Source organism: Paroedura picta, chromosome 1 (assembly GCF_049243985.1).
Source record: "Paroedura picta isolate Pp20150507F chromosome 1, Ppicta_v3.0, whole genome shotgun sequence".
Taxonomy (NCBI): domain Eukaryota; kingdom Metazoa; phylum Chordata; class Lepidosauria; order Squamata; family Gekkonidae; genus Paroedura; species Paroedura picta.
The window spans coordinates 41,311,914-41,338,286 of NC_135369.1; the positions used below are offsets into that span (position 1 = coordinate 41,311,914).

General features: G+C 47.1%; 1 long non-coding RNA gene across 2 annotated transcripts in view; it reads left to right on the forward strand.

The window, feature by feature from the left end:
• LOC143836160 (uncharacterized) overlaps positions 1-26,373 on the forward strand; it is a 41,478-nt gene that overhangs the window by 6,598 nt on the left and 8,507 nt on the right. The gene's annotated exons all lie outside the window — the stretch shown is intronic.

Genomic DNA, 26,373 nt, shown 5'->3' on the forward strand with positions numbered 1-26,373 from the left:
AGGGGCATAGAGATCCTTCAGATTTAATTGCCAATAAATCAGCACGATCTCCACTCCATGGTACCTTTTATAAACAATGATCTTTTCAACCAAAGAATGGAGAGCAATTTTGACAGTGTGTGCAAACTGTCTATGGCAAGATAACAGCAATGACACACGCTGCTTGCTCCATTAAAGGCTATGTGAGATAATGAAGAGCTCCATTAAAAAGCATGTCCTGTTTGCTTTCTGGTTATGCTCATCTTGTATTACAATGGGCTTGTGTGTACTGCCATAAGAGCACTTGTTTTTAAACAGTCATCGTTTTAACTTGCTATTTCTCAGTCCCTGACAGATTATTTGATTGATTTATCAACCTACCTGTCTTTTATAAAGGAAGAAAGAGCTTTTTTTGACCCCCAGTTTTTACTACCTGAAGGAGTCTCAAAGCAGCTTATGATCACCTTCATTTCCTCTCCTCACAACAGTCACCCTGTAAAGTAGGTGGGGCTGAGAGAGCTCTGGGAGACTGGCTCAAGGTCACCCAGCTGACTGCATGTGGAGAAGTGAGGAATCAAATCTGGTTCCCCAGATTAGAGGCCATGACTCTTAACTGCTACACCAAGATGGCTCTCAAGGGGAGTGTTCCACATAGACCTCAATTTCATGGCCAGAATATGCCCCCCCCAAAAAAAAACAGAATCCCTGGCCAATCTGGCTTGAAGGAAATTCACCTTCCAACCCCAAAGCAGCAATCAGTGTTTCCGTGGGCTTGTAAGAAAGGGCCACAAGAGCCCAGCACCAACATAGTCCCTTCCTGCCCACCCACTCACAATCTGCCTAAGTTTACAGAATCAGCATTTCTGTCAGACGACTATCTAGCCTCTGCTTAAAAACTTCCAAAGAAGGAGAACCCATCATCTCCCAAGGAAGCCTGTTCCACTGAGGAACTGCTCTAACTGTCAGGAACTTCTTCTAGATGTTTAGCCAAAAATTATTTTGAATTAGTTCCAACCCTTTGGTTCTGGTTGAAATTCTGCTCATCCCTCTGGGACAACAGAAAACAATTCTGTTCCGCCCTCTATATGGCATCCTTTCAAGTATTTTCATATCACCTTTTGACAACAAAGAAAAGAAGCTGAGCGTAGAAACTCAATTTGTGTGTGTGTGTGATGCAAGCCATGAGCAGGGTTGGTAGTGACAGGATGTTGTGGAGGTCATTCATTCACAGGAGTGCTGTAAGATGACATTGACTTGTCAGCTCTTCACACACACAATAACTGGATAACTATCACTTTCCCCCTGGAACTTTAATTATCTGAAGTAATATCCATTGTTTTGAAATTATAAAGCAACCTGACAGCTCAACATAGCTCAAGATCTATGTCAAGGTCAAACTACACATTATATGGTAAACTTTTGATTGCTACTTTCATGCATGAAAGTAGTAAGTTATGGGTCTAATTTATCAACAGATCCTTAAATATATCCCTGAAATCTGATTGAAATGTTCTAGAAATTCCTCCTCAAAGGAAAAATGTTATACCAACCTTGAGAGAGGACTAGCATGCCTCCTTGAGTCCTGCTATTATGCACTAATGTTTTGCTTGCAGTGCTTGACTGCATTTTTAAAAAAGAAAGAAAGAAGAAGCCCTTTCAGGCATGCCTTCAACTGTGAAATTTTAGTCTGCCAGTTCTTCAGTTAAATCCTTCCAGGGGCAGTTGGGAGGTCTACTAACCCTTAGCAGGAGAAAGACCTGAGAGCCGTGTCCCCCTGTGAATCTTTTAACTCCAGGAAAGGAGTAAAATGTGGGCAGAGCTCCCATTTGGATAATCTCCCTTTGTATATGTTGTACAAACACAAACTATTCAGAGCTCACAGCTGCTGTCTACCACACAGTAATTGGTGTGAATAGAATTAATACTTTCTTTCTGTAATGAACATGTCCGCGCTAATCGGAGCTGGTCTAATTCTCTGTATTCCGCCCAGCAAAGGGAGTGGAGACAAGGAGTTCATAGAACAAACAGGAGGGAGTAACCACTCCATCAGTTCACTTGTGGTACTTTTGTACTCTTCCCCAAGATTCAAGGGCTGATGACAGTCAGCAGTGGGTTTTTTCAGCTGTCACACCAAGCGGTTCATCTACAGGATGAATCAGCCTCACAACTAGACTTACAAATATCAAAATGGTGAAACTTTGGATCAGTCAATGGGTCTGGGGTTGGAGCCAACTCCCTATGCCCTGTGCAGGGCATTACACTCTGTGAGTTCAAACAGGTCGGAGATCCCTGGCCCACGTGAAGCTTGCCTGGCCTCAACCAGGGCCAGGGCCTTATCAGTCCTGGCCCCTACCTGCTGAGGGCCCTGACGGAAATGACCCAGTTCCACAGGGCCTGCAAGACAGAGCTCTTCCACTAGGCATTTGGTTGAGCCCAGGCTATAGCCCCTCCTCTGATGTTCCAACACAGAACCCCTTTCCTAGATCCATGGCAAATAGGAGATAGGCTTAATGTTGGGTGAGGAGGGAATTGAATGGGGACTGTTTTTAATATTACTACTATATTTTATTGTTCTTAATTGTTGTTGTGAGTTGGCTGGCCAGGCACGGTGGCATATAAATTTAACAAATAAGATCTTGTATGGTTAGTTAATCCCAGCAGCCGGCTCAAGGTTGACTCAGCCTTCCATCCTTCCGAGGTCGGTAAAATGAGTACCCAGCTTGCTGCTGGGGGGTAAACGGTCATGACTGGGGAAGGCACTGGCAAACCACCCCGTATTGAGTCTGCCATGAAAACGCTAGAGGGCGTCACCCCAAGGGTCAGACATGACTCGGTGCTTGCACAGGGGATACCTTTACCTTTACCTTTATGGTTAGTTAGTCAACTGGAGCACAATTGTATGCCATAGCAAGTTAGATTCCCTTGGTTGTGTTTTATTTGAAGTGATTCCTTATGTGAAACAGGTAACTATACAAGGCCTTATCTGATTAAGAACATGAAGCAGAACCTTAATCTGGTATAGTTTCTTCAATTCCTTGTAAACTGCTCTGAGCCTTCAGGGAGGGCGGTATATAAATGTGGAATAAACAAAGAAACAAACAAACAAATAAATAAATGGTAAATAATAGTATGTGGGAAAGGTGGGGCCTGTTAGAGTCATGTGAAGAGACAGCAACCCATTCTGTAAACATGAGATAAAGCACTTTCAATGCCACTTAGAAGTAGATTTTCTTGTTCTGCACAGGAAAATCCAGCTGCAAAAGCACATTGAAAGTGCATTATCCGAAATGTGCTGAATAGGCCAGCATTACCTCCACTTGTGAGCAGTACCTGCTTCTTGTTGGTTTACACAATTGTTTGTCAATACACAATACTGACATATTGTGTATTGTCAATACACAGTACTGACATACTGTCCTTGTCACAGCCCTGATAGTGCTGTTCAGACCGAGCAGTTCTGTCAGAGCTCTCTCAGCTTCATCTACCTCACAGGTTGCCTGCTGTGGGGAGAGGAAGGGAAGGCAATTGTAAGCCACTTTGAGACTCCTTCAGGTACTGAAAAGCTGGGTATAAAAACCAGCTTTTCTTATATGATGCTGTGGGGAGGGGGAGATTTGACCCTTTGCTGGTGGTAAAAGACAGTTTATGTTATATTTATTAGAAATTATACTATTACTCTGTGTGTTTCATAACAAGACTGCTTCCCAGAAAATATATTTAACATCCCTGGCATAACTCCTAATTATTTTTTCACACACATAATATGTTGTCTGGCATAGAATCAATAGAATTATTCCAATTTTGCATTTGTGTACTAGAGTCTTCTATTAAGTTATAAATAATGAAACTATCAAGAATATGCAGTTTTGAAGGAGGGCTTTTAAAAAAAAGTTTTCCAAATTAGTGTTCCTAACATTTTTAGCAATGACTAATCATATCCAGGAGCCTCTTGTGGTGCAGAGTGGTAAGGCAGCAGACATGCAGTCTGATGCCCATGAGGCAGGGAGTTCAATCCCAGCAGCCGGCTCGTTGACTCAGCCTTCCATCCTTCCGAGGTCGGTAAAATGAGTACCCTGCTTGCTGCTGGGGGGTAAATGGTAATGACCAGGGAAGGCACTGGCAAACCACCCCGTATTGAGTCTGCCATGAAAACGCTGGAGGGCGTCACCCCAAGGGTCAGACATGACTCGGTGCTTGACCTTTACCTTTAATCATATCCAGATAGGCTTTACCTTTAATCATATCCAGATAGGCTTGCACTGATTTTTAAAATTTGAGATGTATCACCTAACATTTAAAAAGCAGCCAACATGAGAAATTGCTGTTTTTATTCTGTAAAATAAAAATGATGGCTGCATCTATATCAGCATACAGTCATCATGTTCTAACAGTGAAGTCTGCATATCTTTAGATACCTTAATTGGGTGACTGGAGCTGTGAATGGACAAGACAGATCTTTCTACAAACCTGCAAAAAGTCCTAGGTTTGCAGAAAAAGTGCACTGGGCAGCTAAAAAATGCCAAAAATGATAAAGGGAGCACCTGTAGCTCCCTCCCTGTAAACAGATTCACTCAGTGGCTATTGCTAGGCAACTGCAGTATCCCAGACCTCAATTTCTGTGAGTACGAAGACAGGTAAAGGACTCAATAAAATCAGAGTCCAGTAGCACCTTTAAGACCAACGAAGATTTATTCAAGGGGTGAGCTTTCGTGTGCAAGCATTCTTCCTCAGACTAAGAACTTCTTGCCGGGTGCTGCTGCAGCCACGTGTCCGACAGGGTGGAAGCAGCTTGCCCTGACAGCTCCGCTTCCCTCACTGCGCCGGTGCCGTCGCCATCCCATGGGCAGCCACAGCTGAGCGAGGCATGGGACTGTGAGACTCCAGCTTGCTGTGAAAGCTCACAGGAGGGAAAGAGATTAGGAAATTCTTACACATTTATAGGGGAAGTATGGGAAAGGTGAAGTTTGAAGAAAGGAATAGCATCAGACAATGCCATAGATGCAGCCATTTCCTCCAGGGGAACTAGGCTTGCCATCCTCCAGGTGGGGGCTGGAGATCACCTGGAACTACAGCTGTTCTCCAGATGACAGAGATCAGTTCCCCAGGAGGAAATGGCTGCTTTTGAGTGAAATGGACGGTGGACTTTATAGCATTATAGCCTGCTGGAATTGCTTTCTTCCTCAAACCTTGCTGTCCCAAGGCTCCACCCCCAGATCTACAGGGATTTCCCAGCCTTAGTCTGGCATCCCTAAAGGGGAACTGATCTCAGTAGTTGGGAGCTTTGTTGTGATTCCATGAAGCTGGCACAAGAAGGAGGCAGAAAAAGGGGAGAGACAATGGGGCTGGGTCTCAGGTAAGGGAAATAGCAGAAGGGGGGAAGTGAGATGCCTCCCGCAAGTCTTTGTGGGGTCCCACTTGGCAGTGATATAATTTTCAAAGATTTTTTACATTGGCTATGCCACATGAAACACACTGTGTAAACCAGTGGTCCGCAACCTTCTTGAGGCTGCAGACCGGCGGCGGCAGGGAGAGCGATCGCCCGGCCGCACATGCACAGCAAGAGTGCCAAGCATGCGCGTTTGCGGCCGTGCATGGCGCAAACACACATCCGTGGCCCTGCTTCCCTCTCCCCCCCCCCCCCACAAAAAGAAGCTTGCCAGGTCGCAAGCTAATCGGCCGCTTTTGTGGCCGATTTGCTTGCAGCCTGGGAAATTTCTTACTGGGGGGGGGCGGGGAGAGGGAGCCGCAGCCCAGTGCCAGGGCCTTCACGGCCCGGTGGTTGGGGACCACCGGTGTAAACCATTGAATCTTGACATGCACTTTACAGTTCAGATATTAAAAGAGCAAATCTGCAAATTTAACAAATTAATAATTTTTAAAATGTAGCAGAACCCCCCATATAATGCATTATATTTATTATTATCTAAAATAAAAATGAGTCAAAATTTGTGACATGTATTTCCTATGCTGACATAGGGAAATAAATCACATGAATGGAGACGCGGGTCAATTTGGGGACAGAAATGGGGAGGGTAGACTTTGCTATTCTTTAGCTGTGTTGCCTATCCTTAGTGCCACTGGGAGAGTGTTTGCCCATTAAATACATTTACCATGTAGGACAGATGGATGACATTATTGGAGGTACATGGAATTATGGGCAAGGGTTAAGGAAAACCAGCAAGAATCACATAGGCAGGCTACAAATGCTGCCTTACTATCACATTGCCTTCTTACTGGTTGCAGCTGTACTGTATGACTTTGTGTGAATCTGCATTGGGCTTTTTATCTACAGTGACCCCGAATTAAGGAAAGTTATCTACACATTATTCAATTTCCATTTTGATATTTAGCATTTTCCATCTTCAACATCTATGATTGATCTGCGGTGACCCTGTCTTTCCCCTTCAATATCCAGGAGTGGATATAACTCGCTACTTTTGAGGAAACCACTCCGAGAGCCCTAATATTAAGAGTAGATGTTCTGCGTGTTGTTGGATTAACTTCCTGCCCCATGTCTCCAATGCTGACGTAGCGAAGCAGTCTGTCACTGATTGGTCAGGGCGTCAGTTCAAAGACTGCCTGGTTCCTGGTTGCCATCCCCTCGCAAGACTTTTTTTTTGCTCTCATTTTGGGATCTGTTTTAAAGTGACTGTGCTCTAAAAGCCCACACTTCTATGAGCAGAGATTTGCTTCTTTGATTTACTTTCCCCTCCTTGTTCTCTGTAAGGCTGCTGCCTCCCCTCCTTCCCCTCCCTCCCATGCGTTCCTGTAGGAAAAGAAAGAAAGAAAGAAAAACAAGCAGCCTGGTGCTCCACTTGCCCTCCCCTGGCTTGCTCTGGCTGTAGACTCGGGAGTCAAATGGCAGGAAATAAAGCACTCTCCAGCCTTGTGCTCCTTCAGTGCTGGCTGGGGCTTCACCCAACCCTATCCCCTAAGCAAGCAGAAGGAGACCGAAAATTGGGACAATGCAAATGCAGAAGGGCAACACGTTTAAAATTGGAGAAAAGGAAGGCTGTAGATACAGGTTCAAATCGACCAGAATTTGATTTACAGTGGAAAAAAATGTGTGAGTGCAGATTCCACCCTTATTTGTAATACAGTGGGCAAGCATGGGTACATAGGATTTTTCATCCTAGTACAGGCAAGATAGACATGAATCTGTTCTTTAAATCAAGAATCAGTTAATGTGCATGGTTGCCATGACTTATGTTTGTCAAGCCCCTGCTGGAGGCATGCAATCCTCTACCCCCAGGTCCCATTTTTTGCCTCTGCTCCAAACAGCAGCAGAAGACAAATTTTAAAAATGCTGTTGTGCTCACTTTGGGAGAAAGCCAGAGGTGATATCACTTCTCTCTAGGAATTGCCAGAGATCTGATGAGTTTACTATAGAGTTTCCAGTGCTTCCTAGGAGAACATGACATCTCTTCCAGGTGTTTTCCAAAAAGTCACTTCATGCTATTAGCCAGATAGTGATTTTTTCTTTATTTTTTCCTGACACTGCTTGGAGCAGTGACTAGAAATGGGAGTGGAGGGGCAGGAGATTGCCTGCCTCTGGTGGTGCTTGATATCCCTAGGTCATGGTAGGGTTGGCAGGGCTGGGCTGGGGGATTCCTAAAGATTTTGGGGATGGGGCCTGGGAAAGCTGGGGTTTAGGAAGGGAAGGGATCTCACCTGGGTACAATGCCAGTCAGCTCACCTTCCAAAGTAGTCATTTTCTCCAGGGGAACTCTTTAGTCTGGAGATAAGTTGTAATTCCAAGCGATCTCCAGCAGCCACCTAGAGGTTGGTAGCCCTAGGTCACAGTAACCGTACACATTAACCGATTCCTGACTTAATTAACAAACTCATGTCTGTATTTGGATAAAAAGCTATCCTTTCAAGAGCAATTTTTAAAGTTTATTTCCCCCCTGGAGTGCTGCTTGAAGCGGCTGGCCATACGACAAACACTATATTGTCCCCCTCATCGAAAGGATTCCTCTAGTTTCTCATTTGCTTCTAGGTTCAATTCAAAGTAGAATGTAGAAAGGGCCAAACTAGATGTTACAGTGGCCATGGGTTTGACCATGGAAAAAATGCTGCAAAGGACTGGTCTCTGTCTCTCTCTCTGTCTCTCTCTCTCTCTCTCTCACACACACACACACACACACACACAAACAGCTCCTTTTGAAGTATCCAAATCTTGTTCCTGACTACTGGCTGTTCCATCGCCAGTGCCCTGGGTGGCCAGAATTCACCAAATAAGGTGCACATACTTCCCAGCACACTCTTATCTCCTTATAGGCTCAAAAGTGCTTTTTCGTATACTTTTAAAAAGTGAAGCTGTGATCCTAAATTTTGGACCTGCTACTGATTCTGGGTGAAAATTCTGCATGTATTCTGTGCAGGTGGAAAAAGACAAAGTGTTCCCTTTCGGCCTGCATCTTCCAAGGGCACGATGGCGCCAAGTGACTAGCAGCTGCTATTGCAGCTCAGCAGTATTTTGTTCCTTTTTATTTTTAGCTCACCGGCTCTTCTCCTTCCCCCGCAACTGAGGCCTCCAAGCCAAGGCAAAAATCCAAACACAATGGAAGTTTCCAGCAGAGGGCTAAGCCCACACTCTGACAGCCAGCAAGGAGAATGGTCAGGCGACTTTTAAGAGTCCAAAATAAGCCCCTTCATTGTCTTGCATCCACATTCATCTCTCTCTCTCTCACACACACACACACACACACATACACACGGGGAAACTCTGGCTGAGGTTGCTGAGCTTTCTACTGTTGTAGTTCCATCCCAAAGATGTTTCAAGGAGTCAAGAATCTGGGGACATTTCCGTAAAGATACTGAAAACCTTTTGTGGATGCTCTTTCTGCAAACATACACCTCCAGCCAGCCTGAATGTCTTTTCAGTGTAGACAGTTCACCGGCAATGGCCTTCACAGGAAGCTCTTTTGTCCATTCAGGCTGCTGTCATGGCCCTTCCCCTCCCAAAGGGACTGAAAGATCCATTGTTTGGCAACAATTTGCCTTTTGTGCTCAGGACGGCCAGTTGGCTTTGTCCCTCCCATTGTTTGTTTTGGTTGTAAGCACAGCTAAGCGGGGAAAGGAGGCGGAGGGGGGGGGGGAGGTGAAAACAAGGATTTTGCCTCCAAAGCACGAAATGGATACAAAACCAGCCAATGAGACAGAGCACAATAGTCTTGGAAAGATGTCATGTGCTTTTGTCCGTTATTATGAAGTTTTGCGCAGGCAGGCAGCCTCATTGGATACAGCTCTGGGGCTGCTTTTGCAGCAGGTTGTACCTGTGCAGGAACCATCACAAATGTTCTCAAAGAAGACATTCAGGGGGTTAGTATAACTGCAATAGAGGAGAGTTGGCACCTGCATATTTAATAGGGGGAAATACTTGCTAACACATCCAGTTCTCATAGATTGCCTCCCTGCCAGCCGTGTGTGCTATAGTCAGGAGCCCATGATGTTCCAAAAAACACAGCCTCTCTAATAACAACTACACACAATTTAAATGTATAGAATGGACACATCCAGCATCCATGTAACTTAGTTAAGGTTAGATATTTCTGTTATTTACTTATGCCTTTTAAGAAATCCTGCCCTTTCTAGCTCCGTGGTGATGCATGGGGGCTTTCAGGATTTATCATGTTGTGGTTTCTTCAGCCATTCGCCCAGTTGTTCTCATCATTTTGACCTCGTTGCTAGTGATACGGCCACACTCATGGTTGGCTGTAATGGCTGCAGTTAGTGCTGGGCTACTGGCAGCCAAGGTTGATCCAGATGCCATTACCTGTAGGACTGGGTGTTGTCAGGAAGCTCTAGCTGTCACTAGCTAGTGGTTCTAGGTAGGTGTGCCAAGTCCTGAGATTTGTTTTAAAAATGTGAAGCCTGGCGAGTGTGGAGTTCTTTCTCTCAAGGCTCAGAGTCCAGAATGGATATGGGGTAAGAGACATGGATAAAGATCATTGGGTTTTGTTGAGCAAGTGATAGAACCTAACACAAAAGTGTCTTATGGGGTGGAGAAAAGGAGGGGGGGTTCAGGGATGGAGACCCAGGTGTAGCCTGGTGGTGTGGAGGCCAGCCCAACACCTGCTTCTTCACCATGTGTTTACAAGCTAAGAAGGACAACAGCTCTTCCACAAACTGGCCCGCCAGTGCATATTGTCCTGGTTAGTTGGCTGAGTTCAAAATGTTGAGGATGTTTACACAGAAGAGCCATTGAAATAAATGGCATTAAATGCTCCCAACTGGAATGGAGGCATCAGAAGTTCGTATGGTTATTTGTCATGAGGACACAGCTCTTTGGCCACATTAGTCATGACCATCTGCTCAATTCTAAAAAATGGCCAGATTTGTCAGGGCAATAAAGACATGCAAACGGTTTTGCTTGCTTTGTTGCAGATGCATCTTGCTTGGTTACGCCTGGCTATGCACACAGCCACCACAACAGACGCCATCCTGTTTATGGTAATTAGCCATCTGCTGCCCTGGCAAAGCTGCACGGGGACAGTTGCAACTGCAAGCCCAAGTTAGCTTGTCAAGATGCAAAACATAAGTGGGGCTCATCAGGTTAAGAGTAATAGAGAGAAGCAGCCCCCCCCTGATGATTTATTTTTTAGTTAGAGCTGCAGCTAATGAAAGGGAGCATAGAGATGGTCTGTACTGATTAGGCGCTTTAGTGCTGCATGCAGAGGTGGCCCAACTGCTTGATGCCAAAATAAATAAATAAATAAATAAAAATAATTATAGTGTCCAGATAATGCACTGACATCTTTCCTGGCAAGGATCTCACAAGGATCCTTGAAAGTGAAGCCTTCTGAACCCCCCAAGAGTGTTATCAGATGTCATGAATGAGGATGACAATGCCTGCACACAATACATAACCTTTTTGAAGCAGGATATAGTGATGGCCTCTTGTGCAGGCATTTTGAAAAAGTCCTTCAACAGCTGCTATCCCTGAACACTAAATGCAACTTCCATGCTCAGAGACAGTATATCTCTGAATGCCAATTTTGGAAGGGGAAGAACAGTAGCTCTAGCTTCTGTGACCTGGTTTGGGGGCCTTCTAAGGAATATGATTGGCTGTTGTGGCAAACAGGATGCGGGGCTTGATGTACCACTGATCAATTCCATCCAAAGTCTTCTTGCATTCTTGGTGTCAGACGCACAGGAAACTCACAACAAAACTTATTCAAAAGAAAATAGTTTTATTGATTAGCACTATACGCATTGGACTGAAAGTCAAATCTGACTCGAAGCCAGATTTGCCTCAGCTTATCAATACATTTCTCCCGCCCAAAACTTGACAGTTCCCAAGGAGGGGGGTTAGTGAGGAAAGACATATGTGAAACAACAACAGGATTCCAAACTCCCATCCTTGAGAGAAGTGACAACAACCCTGTGAGCCCATAACATGATAAGGTTAAAATAACATCACTATTCTATTTTATTGCTTACAAACTACAAGGCCGGGGCTAACAGGCGCCAGGTCCAATTAAACAATATAACTGACATGGAGGAACTCAGGCTAATTTATGACAGAGATTCTACAATCCTGACATCCCTCCGCATTAAAACAAACTTCACTCCCCCACCTAGCCGGCATCTACCGGGCGAGGACAATCAGGAAATGCTCGATGGAAAGCCCGGAGAAGGCGGGGAGCCTTCACATTCCCTGCCTCCACCCACTCTTTGTCCCCCGAGGGGAAATCTTTCCAATCGACCAGATATTGAAGGCGACCCTTGTGCAAACGAGAGTCTAAAATTTGGTTGACTTCGTAGTGGGTGTCTTTGTCGATGTAAATTGGCACGGGCTGGTCTGGAGGAGGGTGCCACTCGTCTGGGACCGGAGCTCTTCGCAGCAGGCTGGAATGAAAAACCGGATGCACATTCCTATAAGTCTTTGGTAAAGCTAGCTCAACAGTCACAGTATTAATCAGTTTTACCACTTTAAATGGCCCCACGTATTTAGGGCCAAGTTTCTTTGATTTCTGCTGGCACCTCAGGTTCTTAGTAGACAAATAGGCCAGGTCTCCCACTTTCCAATCAGGTGCAGGCACTCTTTTCTTATCTGCTTGAGCTTTATAGGCTTGTTTTGCCTCCTTGAGGCTAGCAACAATTTCTGGCCAACCTGTACTGATGGTCGATGCCCATTTATTTATGTCAGGAGTCTCAGTGGAGCTGAGTTCCCAGGTGGGGGCTGTTGCCAAATCAGTCCCATACACTACTTTGAAGGGTGATACCCCTGTTGAGGCATGAACCCCATTGTTGTAGGCAAATTCAGCCAGCGGTAATAAGGAGACCCAATTGTCCTGCTGGTGATTGATGAAACAACGCAAATACTGTTCCAGGATTTGGTTTACCCTTTCGGTCTGGCCATTCGATTCAGGGTGATAGCCCGAAGTGAGGGCTTGCTCCACCCCCAATAGTTTCAGGAGTTCCCTCCAAAACTTGGAAACGAACTGGGGGCCCCGATCCGTCAGGACACGTGTCGGGATCCCGTGCAGACGTACCACGTGTTCAATGAAAAGAGAAGCCAATTTTGGTGCTGAAGGCACTCCCGTGCAGGGAATGAAGTGAGCCTGTTTAGAAAAAGCATCCACTACCACCCATATAACGGTGTTCCCGTGGCTGGGAGGGAGGTCCGTAATAAAGTCCATAGTGACATCTGTCCATGGACGAGAGGGGGTGGGCTGTGGTTGCAATAGCCCTTTTTTCTTGCCCCCAACCGGTTTTGAGGCAATACAAATAGGGCATCCCTGCACATACTTCTCCACATCTTTGCGCAGGGACGGCCACCAATACTGTCTCCTGACTAGGTGCAGAGTTTTCACGAAACCAAAGTGTCCAGCAGTTTTTGCGTCGTGGCAAAGTTTCAAAACTCTTCCCCTGGCCGCAACAGGAACAAAGAGTCTCTCGCCCTTAAAAAAGAGCCCCCCCTTCTCAGTCAGATCAGGGCGGAGGGAGCTAAACTCCGGATCTTGTGACATCTCCTTCTGGACCCAGCCCCCTGGGATGGGCGTAGCAGTCTTTACGTGGCTGCGCGTCACGGCGGCCATCCCTAGTTGGGCGGGGGTGAAAACGGTGTCCACCAATGGGTCTCGTTTGCTGTTGTACTGGGGCAGGCGTGATAATGCATCTGCCAAAAAGTTCATTTTACCCGGCAGATGCTTTAGGGAGAAGTTGAAACGGGCGAAAAACTCCGCCCATCTCATTTGCTTGGCGGAAAGCGATCGGGGCTGCTTGAGTGCCTGAAGGTTTTTATGATCCGTCCAGACTACAAATGGGATCGCAGACCCCTCTAGCCAATGCCTCCAGGTGGAAAGGGCCAATTTTACTGCAGCCGCCTCTTTTTCCCAAATTGCCCAATTTCGCTCTGCCCCCGAGAATTTCTTTGACAGATAGGCCAGCGGGTGTAATTTCCCGTCCTCCCCCTCTTGGAGGATCACGGCCCCCATTGCTACGTCCGAGGAATCTACTTGTACAGTGAATTGCTTAGAAGGGTCAGCATGGGCCAAAACTGGTTCGGACGTAAACAACAACTTTAGTTTGTCAAATGCGTCTTGACAGGGGGGAGTCCACAGAAGGGGCGTCCCCGGGCGGCTCGCCGTTTTTCCCCCTTGTTTGGTTTTCAACAAGTCAGTGAGGGGCAACACCACTTTGGCAAAATTGGGAATGAAAGTCCTGTAGAAATTAGCGAATCCTAGGAAACTTTGCAGTTGCCTCCTGGTGCGGGGAGGTTCCCAAGCCAGCAAGTCGCGCACCTTGCCAGGGTCCATCTCAATCCCAGCCTGGGAAACACGGAACCCCAAAAACTCCACCGCATCGCGGTGGAACTCACATTTAGACAATTTAGCAAACAATTGGTGCTTCCGCAAGCGGTTGAGCACTTCGCGTACCAGTTCAGCATGACTCTCAACATTCTCTGAATACACAAGAATATCATCAATGTAAACCAACACCCCCTGGTACAATAAATCATGCATAATTTCATTAATCATATTCATGAACACGCCCGGAGCGCCGGCGAGGCCGAACGGCATTACGGTGTACTCAAACTGCCCCAGGGGGGTATTAAAAGCCGTAAGATATTCGTGCCCCTTCTTGATCCGAACTCGGTAATAGGCTTCCCTCAAATCCAATTTCGTAAAAATTCGTGCCTTCCCCAAGTGGCCCAACAAGTCTTTTATCAGGGGGAGCGGGTAGGCATTGCAGGTGGAGACCGCGTTCAACCCACGGTAGTCAGTACACAAACGTAGCGAACCGTCCTTCTTTTTTACAAAAAGGACCGGGGCCGCTAATGAAGATGTGGCCGGTCTAATAAAACCCCTCGCCAGGTTCTTATCCAAAAATTCCCTAAGCTCCGCCATTTCCCGGGGGCTCATGGAATAAAGTTTGGCTTTGGGGAGTGGTTCCCCTTTCTTCAATTCAATGGCACAGTCAGTTTTACGGTGGGGAGGAAGTTGGTTGCACTCTACCTCCGCGAACACATCAGCAAAGTCCCGATACTCGGGAGGGAGCGCTGTCCCCCCCGATCCCAGAGCGGCCACAATCCCCGTACGTGGGGGATCCCGCGGTCGAGCGTGCTGCTCGCAGGCGGGAGAGGTAAAGTCCACAGTCCCTTCTTTCCACTTCACTAGGGGGTCATGTTCCTTCAGCCAATCCAACCCCAACACACAAGGGAAGGCAGACTGAGGGGCTACCAAAGGCTGGATTTGCTCCCAATGTTTTTTTATGTCCAAGTCCATTGGGCGCGTTTTCGCCGTGGCCTCCCCTCCGGGAGCACATTTCCCATCTAATTGGGTGATTGGTAAGGGTTCCCTTAGCGGCACCTTTCCCACCCCCAAAGTCTCGGCCAGTGCCGGGCTCACTGGGGATTGGGTGCACCCCGAGTCCACGATACACCGGACTCCCACTGTTTTCCCCGACTTGGGGTTGGAGAGCTTGGCAGGTAGGAGTAGCAAGGGGGAATCACTCACCACGCGTTTGCCCCTGTTGGCGGCCTGCTGGCGGGGCGCCTTTACAGCAGACCGTCCTTGTTTCCCGACTGCTCCTCTGCTTGATCCTCGTCCTCCAGCCCGCTTCCCTCCTCCGAGTCGTCCACTGCTGGTACGGCAGCCACTGGCACCAGGAGAGACTTGGCACTTTTCTTTGGAGTGGTTTTCTTGGCGGGCTGGGCTTTCGGTGGGGCGCTGCTCACGGCCCTCGGGGTCGCTGTTGCTTTTGTCGGGCAGTGTGCGAGAAAATGCCCCGCTTGGCCGCAACCCAAGCACAGCCCCTTTTCCATGCGTCGGGTGCGCTCCGACGGCTCCAACTTGGCCCGGGGCTTGACTTTCGCCGGGGTGGAAGTTTTCGCCACGGTTTTGCCTGCCAGGACCTGCACCATTGAAGCTCGCTCCAATCGATTTTCCATCTCCCCAGCCAATTGGACCCACCCTTCAACTGTAAGCGGGTCTTCCAGGAGGAGGCATTTGTCAGCCAGAGTAGGATTGAGGCCCCCCACAAACGACAGCACGCGTTGGGGTTCCGTCCAGTCCGGCACCGAGGAAGCCAGCTCTTTAAACTCCCTGGCGTACTCGACCACTGACAACTTCCCTTGCCGGTGAGCCCTGAGTTTTTTCTCCGCAGTCTCTCGTTCGAACGGTTCCACGTACATCTGGCGCAGGGCTCTCATAAAATGGTTGTAGTCACGGATGGCTTGGGGGTGATAACGGTACAAGTCCACGAACCATTTGGCTGCTTTGCCTTCTAGGGCTTGACCCACGAAACGCACTTTCTCAGCGTCGTCCTGGAAAGTGAACCCCATTTCCATCATGTAGGCCTGGAGGTGCACCAGAAACGTAGGAAAATCGGAGGGGTCCCCAGAAAACTTAGCCTTGAATTTATAGGTGCTCCGCATCTCCACACCCCGGAGGTGGGCAGGTAGGCGCCCCGGGCCCCAATCCGCCGGTGCCGGGGCCGGTACGAGGGGTCTTGCACCACGGCCGATGCCTCGTCCTCTCCCCGCCGCCACTCTTGCTCGTTCCGCTGCCCGTGCCGCCTCTGCTGCTCGCGCTGCCGCTCGCGCCGCTTCTCGCGCCGCTGCTGCCGCCGCCGCCTCGGCTCCCGCAACGTCCGCCGCCGCCGCCGCGGCCGCCGCCGCTGCTGCATCCTCGCCTCCGTCCGCGCCGTCCCCTCCGGCTCCATCACCTCCCTCGCCGCCTTCGTCCTCTCGCTCCTCGTCCTCGCCTTCTCGTTCCCTCTGCGCTCTCGCTCGAGCCTCTGCCTCCGCCTCGATCTCCAGCTGCGCCCTTGCCCTGGCCAACGCCTCAGCATCCGCTGCTGCTTGCGTGTCCGCCATGCCGTGTTCCCGCAGTGCAAGCCCACCACTCGCTCTTCGCAGGCTGGTATCGTGCGCACCACCACCAAGCACTTCCTTCAGCAGGCGTTGTGTTCGGCGCTTCTCCTCCGGATCCAGCCGACCCGAAAGATCCTGCAGCCAGTTAGTCACCCTGCCAGCTTGTACTGCAAGTCCTGCGTCTCACCCACAGGCTCCAGCGCGTAGCTAGGCAGTCCCAGGTGCTCCGGCCACCTCTCATCCCCAGTAGGGCGGTCGTATCTAGACAATCGCCTGCGCTGGGTGACGTGTCGTTCCAAAAATTCCTCGGGCCCCGGGGTTGTCCCCGAGATTGCCCGCATCATGCCCGAGCTGTGCGGGCCGGCACCCGCGCCGTCGCCCTGGGAGAGGTCCCAATCCAGGCCCTCTCCCTGCTCAGAAAAAGTATGTCCCTCGCCCTGCATTTTGCAGGTGAAAGGAGTTGGGAGATTTGACTTGATGTCAGACGCACAGGAAACTCACAACAAAACTTATTCAAAAGAAAATAGTTTTATTGATTAGCACTATACGCATTGGACTGAAAGTCAAATCTGACTCGAAGCCAGATTTGCCTCAGCTTATCAATACATTTCTCCCGCCCAAAACTTGACAGTTCCCAAGGAGGGGGGTTAGTGAGGAAAGACATATGTGAAACAACAACAGGATTCCAAACTCCCATCCTTGAGAGAAGTGACAACAACCCTGTGAGCCCATAACATGATAAGGTTAAAATAACATCACTATTCTATTTTATTGCTTACAAACTACAAGGCCGGGGCTAACAGGCGCCAGGTCCAATTAAACAATATAACTGACATGGAGGAACTCAGGCTAATTTATGACAGAGATTCTACAATCCTGACACTTGGGATGTTGGTGGTCCCAGCTAACTACATGAATGGTTGGGGTACCATTATAAGTTAATTGTTGCAATGGGAGGGGAGAACTAAGTAGTCAAATGTGGGGGAGGGGATCTACAAGTCAACTTGAAAAGACATTTTCCAATATTTACTGAAAGCCAAATTCTGTGTAATGAAACAAGAGAACAGCAGCAACATAAATTCCAACAACAGTTTTTCATTCAAAAATGTTTGTGAATTTGAATTCTGCATGTTACAGAAAGAACACTTGCTAGGATCATTTTGTGCTGGGACTGTGCAGATGTTTCTCAGAGGCTGAAGAGCCACTTGATATGCCTAATACTCAAGTGAAGAGGACCCAAACAAGGTTAACCCCAGCACTCTGAAGACCAGTGCAAAGAAATGCAATACAGAGGTCACAGGTGCATATAGCGGAAGCATTAAAACAGGATTGGGAACAGATTTTTCTCCCAGAAGATTATCTCACATCCCCCCAGCTTCCCATCTAAATGACAGATACGTAGAATATTAAATCAAATGCTTCCTCAATAACCAGTCTTCCCCACACCCTTTCTGTCTTCCATCTCTTGTTTATTATATTTCACTATTAATCATATGCCCTGGTACATAGAATTTAAAAAACTGCAAAATTGCTCTTAGAATTGAGGGGGAGTCAAGTTTCAGAAAGTACAGGTGTTGGCCAATTTGTACTATACGCAGTTGAATTTAGGGCAAAATCAGCCAATGTGTTTTGAACCTGAGCCTGGTTCATTTGAAGGAAAAAAACAACACAATGAGTGTGTTTCTACAGCCTCAACTCTAAAATAATTTTATATCTATATTAGCTGCAAAGCCCGTTCCTAAGAACGGGCCATGAAAGGGCCCCCTAGGCTGGCCCCTGACCAGGCAGCTTGTGGCTTTGGGCGGCAGCTCGCAGCCACATCAAGTGGGGTGGGTGGGGGCTGGGAGGCCCTCGTTAGTAGGCCGGGAGGCCCTCGTTAGCAAGCCCTCCACCACAACCCTTTGCCCAGGGCCCTCTTCCCTTACCTGCTGCTGGCTGCTGGCTGCAAGCACTGAGGTGTCTGAGAGCAAAGAGGCTAGAGTCCAGGGCCGGAGGGTGGGAGCTGCAGGGGCAGGGCCAATCAGGGCAAAGCTGGCTGCACCCTGATTGGCCCTGTTCCAACTTGGACAGCCCGACACATCCCACCCCCTAGGCTGTTTCATAAATATATAGAGGAACAACAATGGATAAGGATACACCCCATGTTAATGATGGCAGGGAACACAGTCCAGTTCTGTCTTTAAGCACATACTAAAATCTCTCAAATGAAATCAGTGGGAAGTGAAAGTGATTAATACTGGCCAGATCTAGTATCTAGAAGTAAATAATAGGATGAGCCTCACAGTAATGTCAACAGAATCCACAATAACATCATTCATAAGATATTTAATCTAAACCAAGAAGTTCAAAACTGCTACATAACATCAGCAGTTCACAAATCGGGTGGAAGAGCTACAAAACTGGTAAGGCCTCCGTCTCAGGGCAAGAACACAACATCCCTCCTAGATCAGACCCATGGTTCATCTAGTCCAGCCTCCTATCCTATCTCACATAATGTCCAACCAGTTCCTCTAGAGCAGAGGTAGTCAAACTGCGGCTCTCCAGATGTCCATGGACTACAATTCCCATGAGCCCCTGCCAACATTCTGGAGGGCTGCAGTTTGACTACCCTTGCTCTAGAGCATCAACATCAGGGCATAGAGATTGAGGCCTTCCCTTGTGTTGCCTCCTGGCTCTGGGAGCTACTGCCTCTGAATGTAGAGGTTCCCCTCAACGATGACGATAGATTCAAGTGGGAAGCCATGTTGGCCTGAAGCAGCAGAACAAATTTAGAGTCCAGTGGCACCTTTAAGAACAGCAAAGTTTTATTCAAGGTATGAGCTTTCGTGTTCATGCACATTTCCTTAGATACGATGTGCATGCACATGAAAGCTCATGAATAAAATTTTGTTGATCTTAAAGGTGCCACTGGACTCTAAATTTGTTTCCTTCAACTATGGCTACATAGAATATGGTTAGTAACCACTAATAGGCTTCATGAATCTATCTAATTCCACTTTAAAGCTGTTTATTCCTGTGGCCTACATCCTCTAACAGTGAATTCCACATTTTAATCACTCTCTGTTAAAAGTAGTATTTCCTTTTGTCCACCCTGAACCTACTTCCCATCAGTTGGATGCCCTCACGCTGTAGAAGTTTGGAGAAAGAGAGAAATTCCCCTTTGTCAATTCTCTACATTCCATTTATAATTCTGTAAACCAGTGGTTCTCAATCTGGGGGTCAGGACTCCCTTGGGGTTGAATGACCCTTTCATAGGGGTGGCAGCAGGGCAAGCAGCTTGGCTGGGGGGGGTTGCCATCTACACAACAGTCTTGCGGGGTAGATCAAGAGAGCGTTTGTCTGCCACTGCTGTAGCACTCAGCAGTAGCGGAAAAGAGTGAGATCGGCATGGTGGGACAAGAGGCAGAACTGAACTGAGAAACCCCAGGGAAAAAACAATTTATGTATAATCATGAACAATGGATCTTTACGCCATTGGTCAGTTTCTGTTTAATTTCTGTGAAAGAACACTTGCATCATTTTATGGTTGGGGATCACTACACCATGAGGAACTATATTAAAGCAGTGGTCCCCAACCTTTCCGAGGCTGGGGACCGGCAGGGCATCGGGCCGCGCCCGCACGGACCGGCCGCGCCCACGCATCGGGCCGCGCCCGCAGGCCGCGCCCACGCATCGGGCCCCACCTGCGAGCCGCGCCCGCGCGGGCCATGCCCGCGCATCAGGCCGCGCCCGCACAGGCCGCGCATGCGTGATGCGCGGCCCGGCCCTGATTCCCTCTTCCCACCCTCCCGCAGTAAGAAGCTTCCCGGGCCGCAAGCTTGCGGCCTGGGAAGTTTTTTACTGCGGGGGGGGCGGGGAGAGGGAGCCGTGGCCCACAGGTTGGGGACCACTGTATTAACGGATCGCGGCATTAGGAAGGTTGAGAAACATTGCTGTAAACCTCTATCACAAGTCCCCTCTCCCTTAGTCCTTTCTTTTCTAAACTGAAAAAAAAATATTCTTCAATCTTTCCTCATAGGAAAGGTGCTCCAACCCCCTTCTCATCTTGGCCCTTGACAGGTTGGCCAAATGGCAAATGGAAGCCAGGATTCAGTTTCCTTGGGTTGGTTTATGGGTAGCTCATATATCTCTTCCATTCCTGGACTGTAATTTTAGGATTTAATGACCCCCATCCCAACAGTTGAGCGCCATCCTTTGATTACAGGATTTATTCTTGAGTAAACAGGCATAGGATTGAGCTCAAAGACTGTTATGTGTCCATATGGCCCTGAACAATGATGGATTGTGTTGTAAAACATCTTGCTAGAGAAAGGAATTGAGAATGGATGTTGTATACAGCTGCAGGAAGGATTAACAACAATTGGATAAAAACGATAAAATCAATGACCTTAAAAAATCAATTCCTTCCATAATATACATCTTCACAAGTCTCCTGCAGTTAAGTAAAGGGAGGTGTGCTCAGTTTAGCTGGGGGAAGATCCAGGCTCCTTCCTAGTGTTGAGTTACAGAGTTGATTTCCCACTGATTTAAAATGCCATTACATAAGAATGGGAAATTCTGGGTTGTGAACAACTCAAATCAACAACACACTGTGGAATTACTAAGATAATATAAAAACTACAGTAATTCGATATTCTTGCAATTGGAGACAAGAACTTCAAAATGCTTTCCATAAAATGAGCTTTTACTGGGAAGTCTGAAATCATTAAGTTAAGTGCCATTCAGCTGAGTGCATTGATTTTTTCTTCTTCTCTCCCCTTGCCTTGCCTTTAATGGCTTCCATTTACTATTTACTAAAAGCAGAGAGTACAGCAAAGACATTACCAGGCAGAGGAAAACCTAAAGCAGGGTTCTTCAAGAGCTAAGAGGTGGAAGGGGGAGGACATAAGTTTCTGGGAAACAGCCAGCCACATCCATACCTTCTCTGGGGTACTGGCTGCCTGGTCTCACCCAAAAGATCACAGCTTCTCTGCTCCTCTGGTCAAAGCTGTGACTAATGTAAGCCGCAGTGAGATCAAGGCATTTGACAGAACCAACTTTGAAGATTTGGGGTGAATTTATTGGCAATGTCTAGATTAAATCCTGGAACATGGAACAATACAGGAGAGCCAGCTTAGTGTAGGGGTTAAGAGGAGAGGATTCTAGTCTGGAGAACCCAGTTTGATTCCACATTCCTCCACATGCAGCCAGGTATGTGACCTGAGGCCAGTCACAGAGCTCTTGGTCATAAAAAGCAAAGTACAAAAAACAGCTCTTCTTCTTGTAATGCAGATGATGCTTATGAACAGGTATCTTTCCATCAGCACCAAAAGGCAGCAGAATGAAGTAGTAGAGTCCTGAAGTGGCAGAACAGATTGTACCATTTCAGAATGTCGGTGCCAGATCACATTTTTAAAAATATCTAATCATGTAAAAGTCTCCCTGCAAGTAGAAAACAGAAAGCAGGACTGGAATCTTATCTTCTGTTTTATTCATCTGCTATGAGCCTCTTGTGGCGCAGAGTGGTAAGGCAGCCGTCTGAAAACTTTGCCCATGAGGCTGGGAGTTCAATCCCAGCAGCCGGCTCAAGGTTGACTCAGCCTTCCATCCTTCCGAGGTCGGTAAAATGAGTACCCAGCTTGCTGCTGGGGGGTAAACGGTAATGACTGGGGAAGGCACTGGCAAACCACCCCGTATTGAGTCTGCCAAGAAAACGCTGGAGGGCGTCACCCCAAGGGTCAGACATAACTCGGTGCTTGCACAGGGGATACCTTTACCTTTATGGTGAAATACTTCACATTTATAAGGCACTCAAAACATTCATGCTGTTTCATATCAATTATTAGTTGTAATCTCCATAACAGTCTTCTAATATTATTCCTGTATTCCAGATGGTGTGGGGGCCAGCTGAGGTTTAGAAAGAAACACTTGTCTTAGGTGACATTCTAAGTTCTTGGTTTAGGCTGAATTTATTTTTGTCTTTTCTTGTAGAATTGATGATACTGAAATAGCTCGGCCTGACATTTGTCCTCCTGTGCGAAGTAAAGCACAGTCCTTTGCCCAAATTCCTTCTGCCTTTGTGAACCTGAGAAGCAGGAACAATTAGGGCTAGAAAATGGTCTTAACAATAGCCTTCTAGGAGTTGCCACGGGAACCTTACCATAGAGTTTAGGGGAATTTCCACCATCATATCCTCACCAAACTCAATCCACCCCTGGCACTACCATCCAGATTCCCCAGCACTTGCCAAAGCATTGCTGGCAACTAAGGATGCCAGACACCTTTGGGACGATGTAGGGGCAGGACTGGAGTGTCAGTGTCATGCCAGTGTATGATATCACTTCTGATGAAAAAATTAGACATGACTTGTTGACATGGGGAGATGCATTATACTTTAGGATGCTTTGGGCTGATCCTGCGTTGAGCAGGGGGTTGGACTAGATGGCCTGTATAGCCCCTTCCAACTCTATGATTCTATACTGAAATACATCTGCAAACTGACCAAAAAAAAATCTCAGTTTCTGGGAAAGGTTTCCCAATCAAAGGCTGTGGCCTTCAAGCAGACCTCTGAGGCTGGCCTAAACCTTTCCATCCTCCAAGGCAAAACTACATCATTGCCCTTCCCCAGTTGGATTTGTCCTACACCTCCCCCATGCTTGGTTGACTTTGAGTTGTTCTTAAAACCCTGGAGTTAACTCAAAACTGGTCTATCCCTACATCTCAAATGACCCTGACCTGGGTGGCCTAGGCTGGCCCACTGCCTTACAGAAACAGAGAAGAGGCAGCCATGGTTAGTACTTGATGGTTGGGAGACCACCAAGGAAGTTCAGGGTCATGACACAGAGGCAGGCAATGGAAAACCACATCTGAACGTCTCAAGGCTTGAAAATCCAATGAACCCGATAACCCCTTGGAAACTCCATAAATTAACTGTGACCTGACATCACTTTCCACCACATCTCAAAGGTTCTGCCCTACAGGTACTTTCCATGTCTACAGTAGTTTACTAGTAATCCGCTCTTTCTAGATCTGTGAATCAAATGACACATAATGCTGGATTTCCATAACTGGAACTCCCACGGTGTTATCCAGCTTGTCCAAATGAGCCATGGTGGGTGGGTGGACAGGGGAGAGGGATCAGAGAGAAAACAGTAAGAAAGGGCAACTTTGCTTTGATTCAGTTTTCCTTATCTGGAATGGCCTCCAGAACTGATTTAACCCTGACAGGAGAAAAAGACAAGTAAACTCTTATAACTCATCCAAGGGCTTGGAACCTCTAACAGATGTTTCTCCACCCAAATTACCATTCTCAAGATGAGACATTTGCAGCCAGAAACCTAAATGGTTAGTTCAGATCAGCGTAAGAGGCATTATTCACCCACATTTGGTGCCCTCTAAGAGTTGTCATGTCACAACAAAGCAATAGCAGAAGAGACTACAACAGTTGAAGCCAAACCTAGCAACTCTGTGTCCTCTTGGATCTCTTACTTGCCTGTCCACTTCTTCCAGTCAACGGTACTTACTGTCTTCAGGTTCTGTTTGTAGTTTGGATCCATTCCAGCATCTTCAGTGCCTCCTTCTCTCTTCATGGCTGCTGCCACAACAGTCATTTAGCCCAGAATTGCCGCTGTCTGGACACTTAATATTGTACGTCACTCATTGCAGTAGCGGTTTCCTACCTTTTGTTTTTCAGACCTAATTTTGTGGTGATATTTTACAAGTTTCCAATGAAATTGCAATGCCAGGCTGTCTTATCAAGGCAAAGCACTGATTGATGCTTCTCAGGGCATTATCTCTTCCTTCGCCTTCCAACTTAATTAATTACTTCCAGTTCTCTTTTGCAACTGATTGGCTCTCTGGGGCATCCATGGATCAATTGTAAATTATCAGCTCTTGTTCTCTTAGGTAGTTGGGAATTCAATAAGTAATCTGCTATCACCGATGCCCATTTTAAAGAATGACTGTTATTTTATAATTGTGATATTACAATTATGCACATGCGTTTGCACAGAGATTCATGTTCAGAGAGTGCAGCTCTGAATGGGTGCAACAGCTAATGGGAATGGAAACTGCCCACTGATTCATGAGCATCCAAACAGAACAGAAATAATTTATTAGGGCTTAAAGGGAAGGGAAATGGCATGGAGAAGCTAGAGCTGAAGGGAGGTGCTTCTGAGTAGAAGTATGGCAGGATCTTGCCTGTGGAGATGGATTCTCATGGCAATCTAATGCTATATCAAGCCCTGAGGAGAACCACCATTTCCATTCTGCTTCCAATGGAATGCAAAGAAAAGGATCCTTCATCATTAAAAAAGAAGTTGTGCTGTAAGAACACCTCGTATGTTCTTTTCATATGTTCTCTCTCAATTGCTTCTCAGGTCACTGCCTACATTATCCCTTGTCCTTGAACCTCCCTACCACCCCCTCAGCACTTTTTTCTCCCTCCACATCTGAAGACTCCCCTCTGGCTAATAGGGTTGCCAATCTCCAGATGGTGGCTGAAGATCTCCTGTTATGACAACTGAGCTTGAGGAAACTGAGATCTGCTCCCCTGGAAAAAAATGGCTGCTGTGGGAGGTAGCTTGTATGGCATTGAAGCCCCTGCCCTCCTCAGGCTCCACCCCCCAAATCTTCAGGAATTTCTCAACCCAAAGCTAGCAACCCTACTGACTAATCTTCAGATGCTTTAGGTCTCTGTCTTTGCCACAAATCTCAATTTTTCCCCTTACAACTTTCCTTTCCTTTTCCTGCCACAGATAACCACCGAGGCAGGTGAGACTGAGAGAGCTCTGAGAGAACGGCTCTGTGCAAACAGCTCTAAGAGAATTGTGACTGGCCCAAAGTCAGCCAGATGGTTGTATATGGAGGAGTGGGGAACCAAAATGGATTAGAGACTCTTTAACTACTATACCAGCCTAGTGCCATGGCCAGCCAGAAGCAAGCACACCCTTTAGCTCTGCCAGCTTTGCACTCAGCTCAGACGCTTGAGAACAAACAATGATTATCAGCTGCTACTGGTTGGTGGAACTGCAAGAGAAGGCAGCCGGTAAGCCGCACTCATTCCTGGGACTGCACTGAGTGGCTACAGCAGTGGCGGCTTGTAATGCCACAGGGAATGCTCAACGAGGCTCATTTCTGGGCCATTTTAACCTCCTGTTCCATCTCTGGGCCCGTGACTTCCACTCTCCAGCAGCTGTACCACCCTTAAGCAAAACATTCCTTGTTTAGTCTTGCTTCTGCCTTTCCTCTTCTCCCTTTCCCTCTTTTTATTGTTCACCATTGCTGAAAAAAATGGACACTACAATCCTAACCAGAGTCACACCCTACTAAGTTTGCAATATGACAAACAAAATACGTATTCTACTAAGCCCATGGATGTCAATGGATGCATAAGATTGCAGTCTTAGATTGTAAGCCCCTTGGGGCAGGGGACTATTATGCTGCCCTGTAAAATGCTACATACATTTGATGGAGTTATAGAAATAATAAATCATTCACAGTTCTGTCAATTCTCTGCACCACCACTGCAGAAACGGGGGAGCATTTTCATCAGTGACCAATTCCAGTTCCTGCAAACCTGTAAATAATATCATTGGCTTCCAAAAGAGCAAGGCTAAGGATTGCTTCAATCCCTGCATCTCACTATGATACCAGTGGTCTTTTAAAAAAAGAAAAACCTGATGCACAGCAATATTTTCGACACAGGGCGTCTTTCCCCAGTGAAGACGTAACTGTTAGGTGGCAAATTAATTTGCTACTTGTTGTTGCAAAATCCTGCAGCTGGTTTTGTTCACATCAGCCACCATAATTTATGAACAGTGAGGTGGGAAAAGACCTGAATCAGCTTAATGCACTATAAGTAGGACATTGTCATGGCAACAAGATGCAGAAGGATTGCTACTATTTATGTATGTGTTTTGTTTTCCTCCTGAACCTTGATACAAATAGATTTAGAAACATCTTGTTAGAAACATTATCCTCCCCCTCCCCCTTGGCGCATCTTTAAATATACACATATGTATGCAAAGATGCTTAAATGAGCTTACAAAAGTTTGCCAACATTGCCACAAAGCTAACTAATAAATTGCAAT